Genomic DNA, 16,646 nt, shown 5'->3' on the forward strand with positions numbered 1-16,646 from the left:
AGTTAAGAAATACGGCCGGTAGCTACTCGAACCTGAAAAAAAGAAGGAAATGTGGGTACCCGCGGGTTCACCCGACCCAAACCCGTGCTTTGGCGGGTTGGGTGACCCACGGGTCAAATTTGACGGGTCACTCAACTGCCAACCCATATTATTTGCGGGTGGGTTGGGTCGATGATGCATGTGCATCTCGCACTATCACGAGATCAACGGTCAAGATCGTCAAAAACTTGATCGGACCGTCAAAATCCCTCATATTAGAAGATATTATACGGCGCTCAAATCAATGGCCCACATTGATTACTATGAATCCTATTTAGTTTGTTTTTAATTATAATTTACTTTAATTCTTTTTAGAAATTTCTCTTTAGTTGAGTCCAAAAGGAGATTGAGTTAAGAGAATTTAGGAGTTTTACTTTTGGTAGGATTTTCTTGAGCAAAATTAGGAAGTAGTGGAGAAACTTTAGGATTTTAAAATTAGGTTTTCATTGTTGAACGGGGAGATATTTTAGGAATTTCTTTTATTTGTTAATTCTAGTTGGATTAGGATAGAAGTTAGAGCTTATTTAGGATTCTTTTTTGCTTTGGCCATAGAAACTCTATAAAAGGCCACCCATTGTAAACCTTTGAGAAGTTTTGATGAATAAAAAAATTATTTTGTTGCCTCGTCCCGTTTTCGAAAATAAGCCATCCGCTGCTTGTTTATAGTCCTGTTGGAATACAAGCCATTGCTGCTTGTAGTTCTCATTGCCGCCATTACGAAGAAACCAATCAACCATTATTACAGTTTCCGCTATACAGCTATACGCCCATGCATCAGTCGACCAGCGGGCATGGGTCAATTTTGCCAGGTCTAATCATAACATTCACCTACAACAAAATTCCTACGCCCCCACCTGTTTTAGTAATGGCACTCCTCTCATCGTTTATGAACTTTAAGGCTGCCTTTGACTTGTCCAGAATCAGGAATCACAATAGGAATCTTATCGCCATTATTATTCTAATTCTACTAGAAACGGAATGGAAAAACTAAAATTAAATTAAATTCAAAAAAATTCTAATAAATTTTTTATTGGTATAGAATCACAACACAACATCTCTGAGTAGAAAACAACATAGATTTTATCAACTAAAACCTGGATTTTATAAGCTAAAACTTGAATTGTACATTTTTATAATTGTAAAATCCATATTATAGCTTGTAAAGTTCAGAATTTTAAAACGAACAATGAAGTATGTGATGTTAAATTAGAATGCCAATTTGTACATATACTAGTATTCTTGGTCCATTCTATGAATGGGTGTAAAATCGTAGGCCACACCTCATATAAACATGAGGTGTAAAATCGTGGGCCACACCCGGTGCATGGGCTTGGGGGTTGCTCGTGAGACTTGCTCCATGATGAGGTAAAATGGTGTGCCCCACATGATGCACTAGCTTGAGTTGAGTTGGCGGAACCAACATTATCAAAACAGAGAAATTATATGGTGTAAGGCCAATAAGGCCTTTGTACGGTGGAAGTACCACCCTTGACATTTGATCCAATAGTAGCTCCTAAAAAACTCAAAAAGTTAGCTGCTGTTGGACTTGGATCAAATATCAAGGGCGGTACAAAGGCCTTATTATTGTAAGGCCTTACACCATATAAAATCTCATCAAAACATATCATTAACGCATCATGGGTATTTGTTCGGTCTGGAATTTCCTTTCACGGGATAGGAAGCTTGTTAGTGAAACAGACGTGAAATCTTCGAAAAAAAGCGTCAACCCTGGTTCAAGCTCGCCTTCCCTCTGCTAGTAGTGACTTGACTTCAAGTACTACTTCGAATTCACATAAATAGTCACTCATCTGGCATGGCTTCCTTGTAAACCGAGCTTCTTTGCAGCTGAAATATCATAAAACTGTGATTTATTATTAATCAAAGGGTATTTAAATCTTTTCCCTTAAAAGTTGCAGTTAAGGTTTTAAATGGTCTATAAATACTCATTATTGGACATGTTCTCTCATTAGAAAGCCTAAACAAGGGAGAAAAGTTGGAGGAAGAGATACAACGCCGGAGTATTCAGATCTGAGGTAAGATCAAAAGTTATTGTGTGGTTCTTCCTTAGGGTTTAACAAAAGACTTGTTTTTGACATGATTAAAGCTAGTTGGATTCGATCTTCCTTCTGTTTTAATTTTCCTGGCAGATCTCCTGCGAGATTCCATTGTATTTGATGGATTCTTTAGGAGTCTCGTTCCATGATATTTTCAACAAACCCAACCATGCCTCGATCCGATGAGAAACGAAAAAGTTATGATCGATTGAAGTTCTTGGGGAAATCTCGGATTAACATCGGATTTAGTGGAAAAACCCAACAACGCTTCCATGGTTGACCTATAGGTCGACCGTGAGGTGCACTAGAGCGAACAACGAGGTCCACGGTCCACCTATAGGAGTATAGGTCGATCGTGAGCTGGTTCGAACAACAACTGTAGAGTTAGTGTGCTAAAAACCAGTGTACTTTGCTAAATAGTTAAATAAAAGTTTCATTTCATGACATTTATTGGTGTTGTTTATAAATATGTGAGACGTGCTTATCATTGTTTTACAGAAATTTGTCATTAGGGAGCTATAGAAACCCAATTTTGTCAAGGTAGTACTAATGATAGGTGTCGTGAGGAAGAACCTTATGACAAGTCCCAGAGCACTAGTTCGGTGTCTCTCAATCTCTCTTTAGGGTATTTCCGAAAAGAAACGATTTCCGAAAGCCATTTTTTACAACTGGAAAGCCTGTTTTTACACAGCACTCGCCTTGTACGGCATAAACTGGGGGGGTAAGTGTTTTTTTATCTTCGATCTCTCTCTCTCTCTCTCTTCCCTTTTTGTGATATATTCACCACCCTTCTGTGTATTTCCAACCCAAACCCCCCTCTGAAATCCAAAATCCTAGTTTATTTGCTTTCTAGAAGAGAAAATGTAGAGAAACTCTAGGTAGCTCACATCGGGCGTCGGCATTCTGCCAAAATTTCGAAGGTTAGGAGTAACATCCTCCAAATAGTGCCGTTGTTCTGCTGAAATCTCGGCAAACCCGAAGCCCCTTCATCAACACAGCGTCGTTGCGCTGCCGAAGTTCAGAGAACTCTAGGCCCTATTACCAACATAGCGCCGTTGTTCTGCCGAAATCTCGATAAAATCCGAAGGCTTTTTATCAATACAGTACCGTTACACAGCCGAAATCTCAGCGATTTCGGATTCTCCTTTTTAGAATAGTACAGTTACTCTGCCTATTTCTCTTCTAATTCTGGTAAATTTATATTTATTTATCAGCTTTATGTAATTTCCCTTACAAAGTAAGGTACGAGGTGGTGATATCATAAGATCTCCGACTCACATTACCCTCAGAACTTATGATATAAATCCCTCTACCTTTCTTTTACTTTTCGCACTGTCTTTTCCGTTAGATTTGTTAACCTGATTGGGATCAGTTGTGAGATCTTTCGGGACTCATTCCACAACATACGATCTCAATCAGGATAACTACCACTTATTTTTTGTCTTTTTTGTAAATGCACTTTATTTACATCCTGGAATTAAGCGTAACCTAAACAAAGGATAAAAAGATAAGTTTATCCTGGTTAAACTCTTCGAAAAATGCCAATTTAAGTTAAGAGACCGGATTCGTCCGGGCAAGAGGGGTGTCTAACACCTTCCCCGATTCTAACCATAACCCTTACCCAGATATCTGTAAGGACCATGCCTTAAACAAACAGAGTAAAAATATAAGGTTCTAGACCCGGAGCAAAAGAACCCCTTTAGTTTCTTCCAATAAAAGTCGAGTACCACTACGCATTTCATTGGAAGAACAGCCACGGGTCCTTGGCCCTAACCTAGGTGGCGACTCTGAGTTTCTCTTCCTTGTGAAGTTAGGATTTCGGTCCCGAGTCTGCAAGAAATGCAGATCAAATAAACACTCACTGAAAACCCGATGTAGTGATCCTCTGTCGTCCTACGTGCGCCGGAAAAAACAGGCTCCCACAGACTGGCAACTCTGCTGGGAAAATACTAATTGATTTTCCTTTCAGCAGTCTTGTTATCTAAATAAAAAAGGTTATAACTCTATATTAACCTAACTTGGTATTTCGAAGAATTCAACAACATAACTTGGCTTTTTCTCCTTTATTAGGGTTATCCTTAACCCGATGTAGACTTTAGAGGGATCCGCAAGTTGCGGACACTTCACAATTTGTGGATGATCCTAAACATTCGAAATAAAACAAGTGTTAGATTTACTTTCCAGCACCATACGCTTGTTCTTCAGGGATTGTAAGAGCCAATGCTAAGAATTGCCGCCAATTGCGCGAAAATGGCTCGGGAGGCACCTAGGCTGACCTATTTACTTTATGCAAAACACATGCACACACCATATTTTGCATATCTATTACCCTCGGGAGTGACAAGCACTTGGAACAGATTCGGTAACATTTGGGATTTCATCACCCGGATGTCGCTGGTCTCGCCTCCATTTGATGTGAATGCATCACCTCTTTGCACCTCGCCCTTATAGTGGCATTAGAATGATGATGTATTGAACTTTCCACTGTGCTAGAAGTCACCTGGTGCAGACACCCCCATTTTGCTACGCTTTGAAAAGCAAGAGATTCGGAAGTTTCATCGAGTCTTGAGTCGGTCTTCCGCATTAGATTAGGTATTCTTGCATTTTTAAGGAGTTTTGAAGTTGATTCGCAATCCTAAAAGTCTCTAAGGGTCTCCATTTGCCTCCGGAAAATAAAAAGTCAAGTTTCCGATCAAGTAGGAAAACCTGCTATATTTGGAATTTCTCAGAGTTTTTCCTATTTTCATCAATTTTTGCACTACATGGGTATTTTGGTCATTTCCAGTATCTCCCATTTGACCCCTAAGTTGTGTCTGAGAAATCTAGAGTGATTCCATGAATTTTTTTTAAAATCTTCTAAATTTAGAACTTCTCAGGGGTTTCACTTGATTTGGAAATTTTATGAGACGAGGGCATTTGGGCATTTTCAGGAGATTCCAAGTGATCCTATTTGATATCACCCACTAAGAGGAGCTAACTTAAATACTTTCTATTTTAGAAGTTTGACCATGAAGACTTTTCATTTTTAATTTTCTCCTTCAAGGGCAATTCGGTTTGAGGGTATTTTGGTCACTTTTTGATATGTGTTGATCAAACAAGGTTATTTGGGCAAAAATGATTTTTTCAAGGGGTGAATGAGGTTAGGCCATGTGTGTAGGACCCACCATGTGCATCACATGATGTGGGCCCACCATTATAAATTTTGAATTATTCTTTGAAATGGGTTAGATTTCATAAAAGATGAGAAAGAGAAAATGGCTAATATGGTCAGGTTACTAAAACATCATAACTTTTTAACCACCAATCCGAAAAAAATTTAGTTGTACTTGTTGGAAACGTCTCGAGAAGTGTTATAACTTTCTAGTTTACAACTTCTTGTAATTCTTCCACGAAACAAGTCAAAAACGAGCTTTAAAATCAGGCAGTGTCATTTGGATGGGAATTCCAACCCACTAAGACTGTCATAACTCTTCAACCGATTGGGCAGATTTAAAGTGTAAATATGCGTTGGAAAGGTATTTCAAAGGACTACAACTTTGTAATTTAAGACTTTTCCTAATTCTGTATCTAAATAGGTCAAAAATGACCCCAACGTTGGACAATCCTTTTTGGATGGGAATATTTCATAAAAGGGTGTGTTTCCCATATGTGAAAACTTCTAGAATAATTTTGAAAGATCTCTTTTGGTATAATTAGAATGAAATTCTTACTTAGCAAGGAATCCTAATTAGGAAACAACTCTATTTTAGAAAGTAAATGAGAGAAAGAAAGAGGAAAATATTGGAAACTTAGTAAATATGGAGTCCTCACAAAGGAAACTTCTTATTCAATTCAAACTCTTGATTTTCTATATAAACAACACACCAAACCCTAGATGGAGACTTTGCAAAAACATCGAACTTGGCCCCCTTCTTGGAAAAACGTCCCTTCTTGATTGGGGTGTGGAGATCATCTTCCACACTTCCTCCTCTTCAAAGTTCCATATTATTTCTTTCATCCTTCTTTTAAATTCAATATATTTTTTATTATTGGATTGCTCTTCGGAGTTTTTCCAGCATTTATAAGGGTGTGACAAAGCGAATATCCCGGATATACACATCATAGAGACAAGAAAAGCGATCAACGGTTAGTATTCGTCTCTCATGTAAATTAGGAACTAGAAAAGCATGTTAGATTAGATTTTTCGTTTTCTTTGGTTTCGTGATGCATATGGATGTGTTTCTAATTGAATTTTTGATATGATCTAATATGAATCATATTATTTTTAAATTCAAATTATTGCTGAAAATTTAGTTTTTATTGATTTAATATCAATTTTCTTTCAAATCTCTTTCGATATGGGTTTAAACTCGATTTTTAAAGCAAGTGGTTTGAATCAATGGTTTTCTTCAAACCCGATTTTTTCTGAGATTAAAAAATAATTAAAATTTTTTGAAAACCTAAATTTTCAGCTAAGTTTGATTCGTTTTGACGCCGATTTCGCTCTTCGAGCAATTGCCTAGAAAATGAGGATTTTCGAAGAGAAAAACCAAATATATAGTAAAAGAAGTTGGAATTGGTTGAAATTTTGACTCCAGTAGTTTTTTTATTATTTCTAGATCACTCAAGATTTTTTGAGATTTTTTGATTTTATTTAATACCTTTAAATTTTATTTTAAAATTGAGTAAATTATTAAAAATACCAAACGAATTCGAAAAGCGACGAAATTTTCAAATCAATATCTTAAATATATTTTGACCTTTTTATGAAATTAGTTTTTGAAAAATCACTTTTCTTCATGGTTTCTATTTGAAGCATCGTTATACGTGCGATTAGGGTTTTTCATGTAAAACAGAGATTTTTCAAAAATTTTAGTTTCAAACCAGTTACTTATGTTACTCGGATGATTTAGAAAAAATTAAATCAATTTTCACAAAGTTTTGATTTAAATTTCAAATTTTTATGGTGTTTTGAGTTTAAAGTTTTTAGGAAATCATTGATTTTTCATTGAAAATTGAGTTTTCAAAAATCTACTTATCATCAAAGGTTGAAATTTGAAGAAAAAATAATATAATTTATATTTAATCATATATGAATTTTTTATTATTTTAGGATTACAGTATTATTTGGTTTTTATTTTTATTTCAAAACAACCAGATTTTGTTAGATTTTAAATTGGTAGGAAATCATAGTAAAATTTGATGCAAATTTTACAGTATATTGTTAATATTATTATTAAGTTACTGTAAAATTTTGAACTAATTTTGTGCACGTCTGCCATGTGATGTTTTGTAATGTTAACAACTTGGCCTAATTTTGATTAAGTCATTACAAATTGAATTTAATTCAAAAAATCATAAAATAATTATAGAATATCTTAACTTTCCAGTATGTATGTAATCCTTAAGCCACTTAAATAGAAACCTTAAAAATCAATAACTTCGTTCACAAAGTGCTAATCTGGCCTAAATTTTGAGAAAATCATTAAAAATTGAATTTAATGCTAAATACCTTGAAAATTTTCAGAATATCATAATTTTCTAGAAAGAATGAAATTCTTAAGCATCTGAAACAGAAAACTTAAGAATCATTAATCTCCTTTGTAAACTTTCTATTCTAGATGCAAAGATTGTATTCATAATTGTATCCTAATTGCGATCATTCTTTAACAGTTTAAGTATTTAAATTATAATATGTTGTTGGTTCTGAGGTCGTTGTCCACGAAAATCCTGAGAATATGTCAGGCAATAATATATTATAACTTATGTGCCAAATTGTATAAGGATGGAAAGCATAATTCCTTTCTATGAATGCAACCCAAGCATGAGACTTGTCAACCTTTAGAGCCTTAGATTCTTCCTGAATTTTAGGTGTTAGGAACCCTTAAAAAACAGAAAAATCATTAACTTAATAATAAATTTAGGTTGGGCAAACCCAAGTTCAAGTTAATCTTGGAACCGTTGGATTGCGGTCCCACCTCGTAAGAACCCTCAGAGCCCCTTTAGGAACACTTACATCACATTGTGTTCTGGGTCTTAGGGTATCCTAGAGTTAGGAGTCCAGCCTCATCACGACCGGTTGCTATTGATAGCAACTGAGCCTTAGATTATGTTTCACTAATTAATCTCTTTTTTCCTATAGGACATGCCTAGTTAACCTAGGATGTAGAGCCCACTTACATTAGTCTAGGAGATATTTTGTACTTAGATAGGACCATATAGCATCTTAGATGGAGTCGTAGGATAAGAAAACCTATCCAATTTGAATTAAATAATTTCTCTAAAACTGTTAAAACAGTCTATCAAGTCTAGATCGGTGTCCTAGATGTCTTAGGCATGTAGCTTAGTTTAGGCCACCGAACTACGTCGACTCTGATCCTAGTGAGGCTTGGGTACGTAGGCAACTTGGATGTTTGGATGGCATACCAAGCACGAGTCGACCCTACACACACTCTAGTAGTGTTTTAGGATTTTTATTTTGTTTATTTCTTTATCATTTTTCAAATCTTTAATTGAATTGATTAAATCACTTAGTATTTTCCATGAAATTAGATTTCAGGAGATTTTTCACATAGATTGAAAATGAATAAATCAAGAAAATCAAAAGACATCTAGGAATCACATTGAAATTAGATCATCTAGGATACATGTCCCGTAGTTTGCACATGAAGAGAGTTTAAATGAGCCTTTTAAAGAAATTTAGATGAGTTATTCATTGGAATTGAAGACCGGATTATCGGGCAAGAATGGTGCATATAGTGGTAATCCGCCATACCTTCCATTCTCATAATCAGGTAACGAATCTAGACTTCTGTGATCGCATATCATTGCAGTGTCACTTATGGGTCCTAGGTCCCTTACTTAGGTGGCGACTCTGGTCATTCTCTTTTGCGTGAAATTTAGATTGCTTTAGTGATCCCAAGTTCATGGAAAAGATGATTTATATTAATAATTAAAAGCACACGCCACTCGCGTGGGTACGAGAGACCAAGAAAGAGAGGCAGGTCGCGCCCTTCTCACGGGATCGGGTTCCACACCTGGCAAGGGTTGTTCAATCACTTCGGCAAGAGGGACATTCAAGCCTTCATCACAATACATAAGCCCAACATACGCACGTAGATGTTACCATGCCCGCATAGGGCATGCTGAGCTTAGAGTTAGGCGAAGCCAAAACCAGCTACTCTCGAGAGATGTGAGCGTCTTTCCAAAATAGGAATACACTAAACCTTTGGCCCACCTCGGGCATGTCGAGCGAGTCTAGAAAGGTGTCCCTGAGTTGCCTTTTCTTGCTAGGGATGTCATCACCCTAGCCCGATGCTCAAACGGTCGCAACTCATTTTACCCGAAACTAGAGGTTATTTCAAACCTTTAGTTTTGTCCAGAGTCATGTTTGCAAACCCATATCATCACATTCCTTGGATAAGCAACTATTGTACCATGGAAGGATGTTCGTCTTACGGTTAATACGCTTAACCAAAAGACCCTGACTGTGGTCCCATCTTTTGCAGGTTATTGTAATCCCTCAATCATCTTCCTATCCAGACAATCTTGGTCTCAGCCTCGTCAGGCTCTACTGCTTTTCGCGTCTCGATCCATCCTGACTATCATTATAGTCAAGACGGCGAAGCTCTGCTCGGATAAGTTTATCTTCCCCTAGACTTGTCTCAACCACCCCGGTTAAATCGTCTTTGAAGTTGTCTTTCTCACACAGAGATGACCTTCCCGACCCATGTTATGGTCAAAAGCGGTGGAGCTCTGCCCAAATAAAGCCGTCTTCTTGTACGAAGATAATCTTGTCATTACCATTGCTATGGTCACAGTACCCGAGCTCTGCTCAAATTCTAGTCAGTCTTTCCAAAAGGTTAGACTCATCCCGACCATCCATTATGGTCAAGACAGCGGCAGAAATCTGCCCGAATTGTCTTCATCTTCCTCTGGGAAGATGACCTTTTTCTGACCAGTGTCTTGTTCATAATTCAGGAGTCACACTTAGGTTTGTCTTCACTATTGAAATACAGGTGTGACAATCTAAGAGGGGGGGTGAATTGGTCAATTAGAAGTTTTAGGCTTAATTAAAGAAGATTAAAAATTAATCCATTTAATTAAACACTAATTAGTTTAACCCTTGTTTAAATAAGTATATCAATAAACTTTAGGGATTAAACTTTCTAATCATGCACATTTAGCTAACCCTTGTTCAAATAGATATTATAATACAATTTAGGGTTTAGACATTTATCTTAAGTGCATTCACTAACCATTGTTCAATTAAAGTATAAACATAAGTAAGGTTAGAGATTACCAATTACCATACGTGCGAGAGAGAGAGAAAGAGAGAGAGAAGAGAGCAAACATCCATAAGGCACAAGATTTATAGTGGTTCGGTCACAACTTGACATACTCCACTCTTCCAAGTTTACTTCCTTGTGATCTTCACTAAAATGATGAAGCCGTACACCCAACTCCTTCATATCCAAAGGGAACAAACCCTTACTTTTCCATTCTCAACGGCCAAAGCGAAGCCCTTCGCACAAAGCCTTGACAAGGGATTCGAACCCTTGCACATGATTCACCGTTCTTCACGGGCTGAATCGGAACCCTTTTCTTCACCTTTCTTTACGGGCCGAAGTGGAGACCCTCACATGAAGAACAAATAAAAATAAAAACTCTCTTGCCTCTTAATAGGCGGATTACAACATTGAAAGCTCACATTCACTCCAAGAAATAAACAAATAAAAGCCCTATGGAGTGCCTCTTGATAACATGTAGAATGAAAGATCAAAGAGGTTTTTAGCTTTTGAAATAAAAAGGTTGAAGCTCAAAGAGAAATGGGATTTGATATTTCTCTAATGTTCAAAAGCTTCTAGAGATAGGTTTTGAATGATGTATATATAGTGTAATTGAAAATATGACCGTTTGGGGTAAAACTGTAAATAAACAGCTTGAAAAAGTCAAGCAGAAAATGCCCCAACGGCTAGTTTGCTCGACCGCGGCGCTCGACCGGGCTATGGTGGTCGTCGGCTCCTATCGGGCGTCCTATTCTATTTTTTAAATTTCATACCGTCGCGGTCGATCGGCCACATGGCGGTTGCCCGGCGAGGGCTTACTGTTTGCTCAAAAAATTTGTTTCAAAAACCTATCTCAGTTGACCGACCTACGGCGGTCGCCCGCCCTGGACCAAGTTGGATTGTTCTGTTTGAAACAGAAGCACATCCGCGGTCGCCCGGTTTAACCCGGTCGACCGGCCCGATAAAATTCGAGATGGCCTGGATTTTCAGGTTCCATCCCGTGGTCGCCCAGCCTAGCTCGATCGACCGGCCCTGAGTGAAATTCCATTTTAACTTTAAAATCCAGGGACTTTTGGGCTATGGTCTTTGGGTTTAAGTCCAAGGTTTTCAAACACATTTTTGGGTGTGTTGATGGTTTTCAAAGATGTAAAATGTTAAGTATAAAAACCATTTGAAAACCTTTTGAAAGTGCATTTAAACATAAAATTAAGAGGACTCCAAATACATTCTAAAAATGAATACCATGGGTCTTCTTGGAATGTCTTGGCTCCTTTGCACTTTCTTGGACTTCTTCGGCTTGGGTGAACATCTTGACCTTCGAGAAACGGTTTGCGACTCAGCGCGGAGGTGTCCGTGACATTCCATACTAAAGGAACCGCCCAGGGCTCACTGGATTCCCTGTCCTCAACGTAGAAGAACCTATTCTTCCACGAGTGTATTGAAGAGGGGATGCCGGTGATTATTTTCAATTCAGGGCGCTGGCTAATGTAAATCCAGCCCCCCTCCTTATGCCTCTTCAGATGTGCACAAGCACGGAATAGCGGCACAGACACGCTTCTTTCCAGCCGGCCATGAACTAGGTACATGAACCTAGTCAGTAACCTCCACAAGTTCGGGGCAACCTGGGCTGGGGCCAGTCCGTAATATCGAAGCACCGCGGCGAAGAACGGGTGCAAGGGAAACCTCAGTCCGGCCCTCAACGACTCATCATAGATGCAGACGTCCGAACTTTTGTTGCAAGCCCTATCTCCCTCTATCGCCGCCCTCAGCTCAAACCTCGGGGGCACACAGTATTTATCTCTAATATCCCTCATCATGGACTCATTAAGGTGATTCTCCTCGATAAGAGCCCGCATGTTGTATTTAGGGTTGGCTTCCATCCGGGCTCTAGCGACGACTTCAACAGCCCGGCCAGGAAGAAATGTTGTGGACGCCTCAACAACGTCACTACTAACACTCCCTTCTGCTCGGTGATGACTATCCGTTGGGAGTGGGGTGACGTTCAGATCCAATATCCCCTCGTCCTGATCCACCCCATCGTCGCTGTCTACAACATTTACTCTAACGACTGGACTAGCCATTACATGACCCTGAGTTGGACTAGACTCTGAGCTACTACTGGAGGAGGTCTCAGAACCGGACTCGGAACTTGAACTACTATGAGACATGAAGCAGAAAAAAGAAAGGCTGAGAAGAATACTGGGCAGAGTAGAAAGCTCCTAAATCCGCGCACGACTCCAACCACGAACTACGCAGGCCGAACTGGCAGAGCAGAAAGAAGAAGAAAAGAAAAAGAGAAGTAGAAAGTGAAAAGTGAAAAATGAGAGGTAAAAACCTCCTTTTATAAACTTTGCCCAAGGCGGTGGGCATTTAATGTAGGGCACACACTTCGAGGGCGCTTGAATGGTGCCACGTGTCTCTTATTTATGATGGACACACACTTCGAGGCAAACGCATGATCAAATACGCGCGTATCTCCAAGAAGCTAAGGGTCTCCGCGCGTATCTCCAAGAAGCTAAGGGTCTCCAGACAGAAGATAATGGTTGAGTCCATCACAGGAATCAGTCTGGCCCAAGCCGGACTAGATATGACGCGTCTTGCAAAACGACAAAAATCAGTCCGGCCCAAGCCGGACTGGATATGACGTGTCTCGCTAAACGACAAGAATCAGTCCGGCCCAAGCCGGACTGGATATGACGCGTCTCGCAAAACGACAAGAATCAGTCCGGCCCAAGCCGGACTGGATATGACGTGTCTCGCAAAACGACAAGAATCAGTCCGGCCCAAGCCGGACTGGATATGACGCGTCTCGCAAAACGACAAGAATCAGTCCGACCCAAGCCGGACTGGATATGACGCTTCTCACAAAACGACAAGAATCAGTCCGGCCCAAGCCGGACTGGATATGACTCGTCTCACAAAACGACAAAAATTAGTCCAGCCTAAGCCGGACTGGATATGACGAATTTCCGGACTCATTTCCGGACTGAATTTCCGGACTCATTTCCAGCCGAACTGAATTTCCGGACTCATTTCCGGACTGAATTTCCGGACTCATTTCCAGTCGAACTGAATTTCCGGACTCATTCCCAGCCGAACTGAATTTCCGGACTCATTTCCGGACTGAATTTCCGGACTCATTTTCAGCCGGACTAACGAATTTTCGGACTCATTTCCAGCCGGACTGACGAATTTCCGGACTGAATTTCCGGACTCACTTCCAGCAGATTTCCGGACTCATTTTCGGACAGACTTTGCTCATTCAGGAATGTGATTAACCACACTTCCCCAAGTCACTCAATGACTTGGAGAACTGGGGGGCCACTGATGGGGTGTAAAATCTTCAGCCTGTAACAGGCCGCCACCTGTCCTGGAGTAGGTGACCTCAAGCCTATCACAGGCCGCCACCTGTCCTGGAGTAGGTGAGCTCCAGCCTATCACAGGCCGCCACCTGCCCTAGAGTAGGTGAACTCAAGCCTATCACAAGCCGCCACCTGTCATGGAGTAGGTGAGCTCTAGCCTATCACAGACCGCCACCTGTCCTGGAGTAGGTGAGCTCCAGCCTATTACAGGCCGCCACCTGTCCTGGACACCTCACTAGGTTTTCCCCTATAAAAAGGGGTTCAAAGCTCAAACCAATGGGTAATAACCTTCATCTCCACCCGAAAAACTCTTAAACTAGCTCTGCACTCCTGCTCATAAACTGACTTGAGTGTCGAAGGGCCTGTCCAGAGTAAAACCCGGGTTGGTCTTCTGACCTCGCTTGCCTTTGTGCAGGACTCAGCCCTCATATCAAGACTCAGCCACTTCATTCCACTTCACTCCGGTCCCTCAGGACTCACCTCCTCGGGTCATCCGGCTTGCTCTTACGTCACTGCTGTACCTGTTACCGATTTTCGGTCTAACAGGGATCATCATCGCAGAAGGTGAACCACCCACTTTTTTTAGACCTTAGGTGAACCACGAACAATGGCTTTGTCTATATCTTTCTTGATTATAGAAATCATGTACTCAAGGAAAAGTGAAAATTTTAGGGAAATTATTCACATTTCTATGTATTTCTTTTGTTCTACTACATATAATTACTTGGGATTTTTGAATCATGACTCATCCGCTAATAAATAATAAAGATAATCCAATTCTGATCTTTATTAATTGATATTAGGGCCAAATTGGATGGTCCATATGTTGAAAAATTGATAATCAATAAATGTGGGAAGAAACATTTGGACCCATTTTAATGGGGCCCACAATATTTTTATTTGGGCTCCTAATTGGGGCCCACGAACTCCCTATGGTAATTGTGAAAACTTAGAATGTAAAACTTTGTTAGGACTTGAGAATCCTTATTTCTTTACGACTAACGCAAAACTTGAAGCCTCGATGACTCTAAAATCCCTACCTGAGGAATCCCGGGCATTCCCAGAATGACCAACAATCCATTGGACCTCCCCAAGTGACTTATAGCCCAGTAATTCGTCAGGGGATTTAAAATCCCACACGACTAAACCCTCCCTAACTTTTGTGCAACTGCAGCTTGCAGCTAGGAGGAGGAAGCGGATACCTTTGCTGCCTCCGGATCCACGTCATGCATCATGGATTCATGGCACTGAGGCTCTTTGCTCCAACAGATGAAAAAGAACCACACTGCAAGGTATGAAAATCCACAATTTTATATGATGTGCGCGCCATTTTCTGAAAGTACAGTGGGGCCCACTTCTTAGGATGATCCAAACCTTTCATTTGATGGGCCACATCGTAAATAGGCTGTACCCAAAAATCATCTTCATAGGATGATCCTAACCATCCGATCTATAATGGAACAATAAATTATATAAATATCTACACAGAGTTAGGCTCATACTGGACTTCATGTGCGCACATCATATAAATCTGAAAATCCAATCTCTTGTAGAAGTCTATGCATTAAATTATCTAATCGTTCATTTGATGGGCTCTACTATAGATGACCTATAATCCCTCAAAACCGAAATGGACAGTTATGATCACAAGGAATCCATTAAGGGCCCGTTTGGATGCCGAGAAGATTTTGATTTGGATTTCTCACATTTGCAGCCCTTTTTGCGCTATAATTTGGATAGGATCAAATTCTTGGAAATTCTTGGATTTCTAATTCAGCAGCTGACAGTGAAAAAATTAGATTTCTAAGTTTGCTGTGGAAATAAGAAATTGGAAATCCACAAATCTAGGAGTTTCCTTCACCTTCTTTGCTCCTCAACCTCGCCCCTCCCCTAGGAAGTACGCCCTTCCCTCTCTATCTCCCTCTACATGAGCTGCCAGATCTATTCAATTTGTATTCAAAACTCAATTCCATATCCAAATACAAAATGGGAGGTATCCAAACGGGCCCTAATTGTTTGCCTGATGAAATTTTCAGAACTACCCATTGATTGTGGGCCTTGACAGATTAATGATATTCTTTACCGAGAAATTATATGCCGAACGAGCGTATGAGATCGTACTCAGCATTATCCTAAAAGCGGGCTTGATATTTGATCCCACATGATAATCTTAAAAAGCGGGCTGCTGTTGGATCAAATATCAGGGGTGGGATGATGAATACCACCTTGTAAGCCCGTTCCTCAGTTAATTTCTTCTTCTTTACCTTTCACAACTTCATTTAAGTTGGACTTGATTGGCTAGGCTTTTGAGGCCAAGGAATCTGCTTCTTGACTGTGGGAAGCCACTGCTGAAGAGTCGGGAGCGTGTTACACATTACGATTACGGAAAGTTTGTTTCCTGAGTTGTACGGTTGCAACTTTGGTTGGGTTTTATCCGCCCCTCGACCCGATCTAAAAATAGCATGGGTCGGGTTTAGAAATCATAGTTCTTGGGTTGGGTCGGGTTTAAGACAAAATCTGGTCGATCTCAAAAAGAAATTATGGTTTGGATCATCCCATGATGTAAGCCTTTGCTGTACATTTGAAAAAGGGCAACGTTTTCAGCACTACTCTATTTTGACGAGGGCACTCTAACTTTATTAAAAGTACGGTATGGCCCACACCATAAGATGATCCAAACCGTCCATTAATGGGCCACAGCCTAAATAGTTTGTGCCCCAAAAATTGTTTCCATAGGTTGAACCTAACCCTCTGATCTATAGAGGGTTAGGATCAATACTCCAACATTCCGATCGGAGGGTTAGGATCAACCTATGGAAATGATTTTGGGGGCACAACCTATTTAGGCTGTGGCCCATCTAATGGACGGTTTGGATGATCCTATGTTGCAGGCCATACCGTACTTTTAATAAAGTGTCCGCCCT

Source organism: Tasmannia lanceolata, unplaced genomic scaffold (assembly GCF_043159265.1).
Source record: "Tasmannia lanceolata isolate RefF3 unplaced genomic scaffold, GAP_Taslan_0.1 ptg000003l, whole genome shotgun sequence".
Taxonomy (NCBI): domain Eukaryota; kingdom Viridiplantae; phylum Streptophyta; class Magnoliopsida; order Canellales; family Winteraceae; genus Tasmannia; species Tasmannia lanceolata.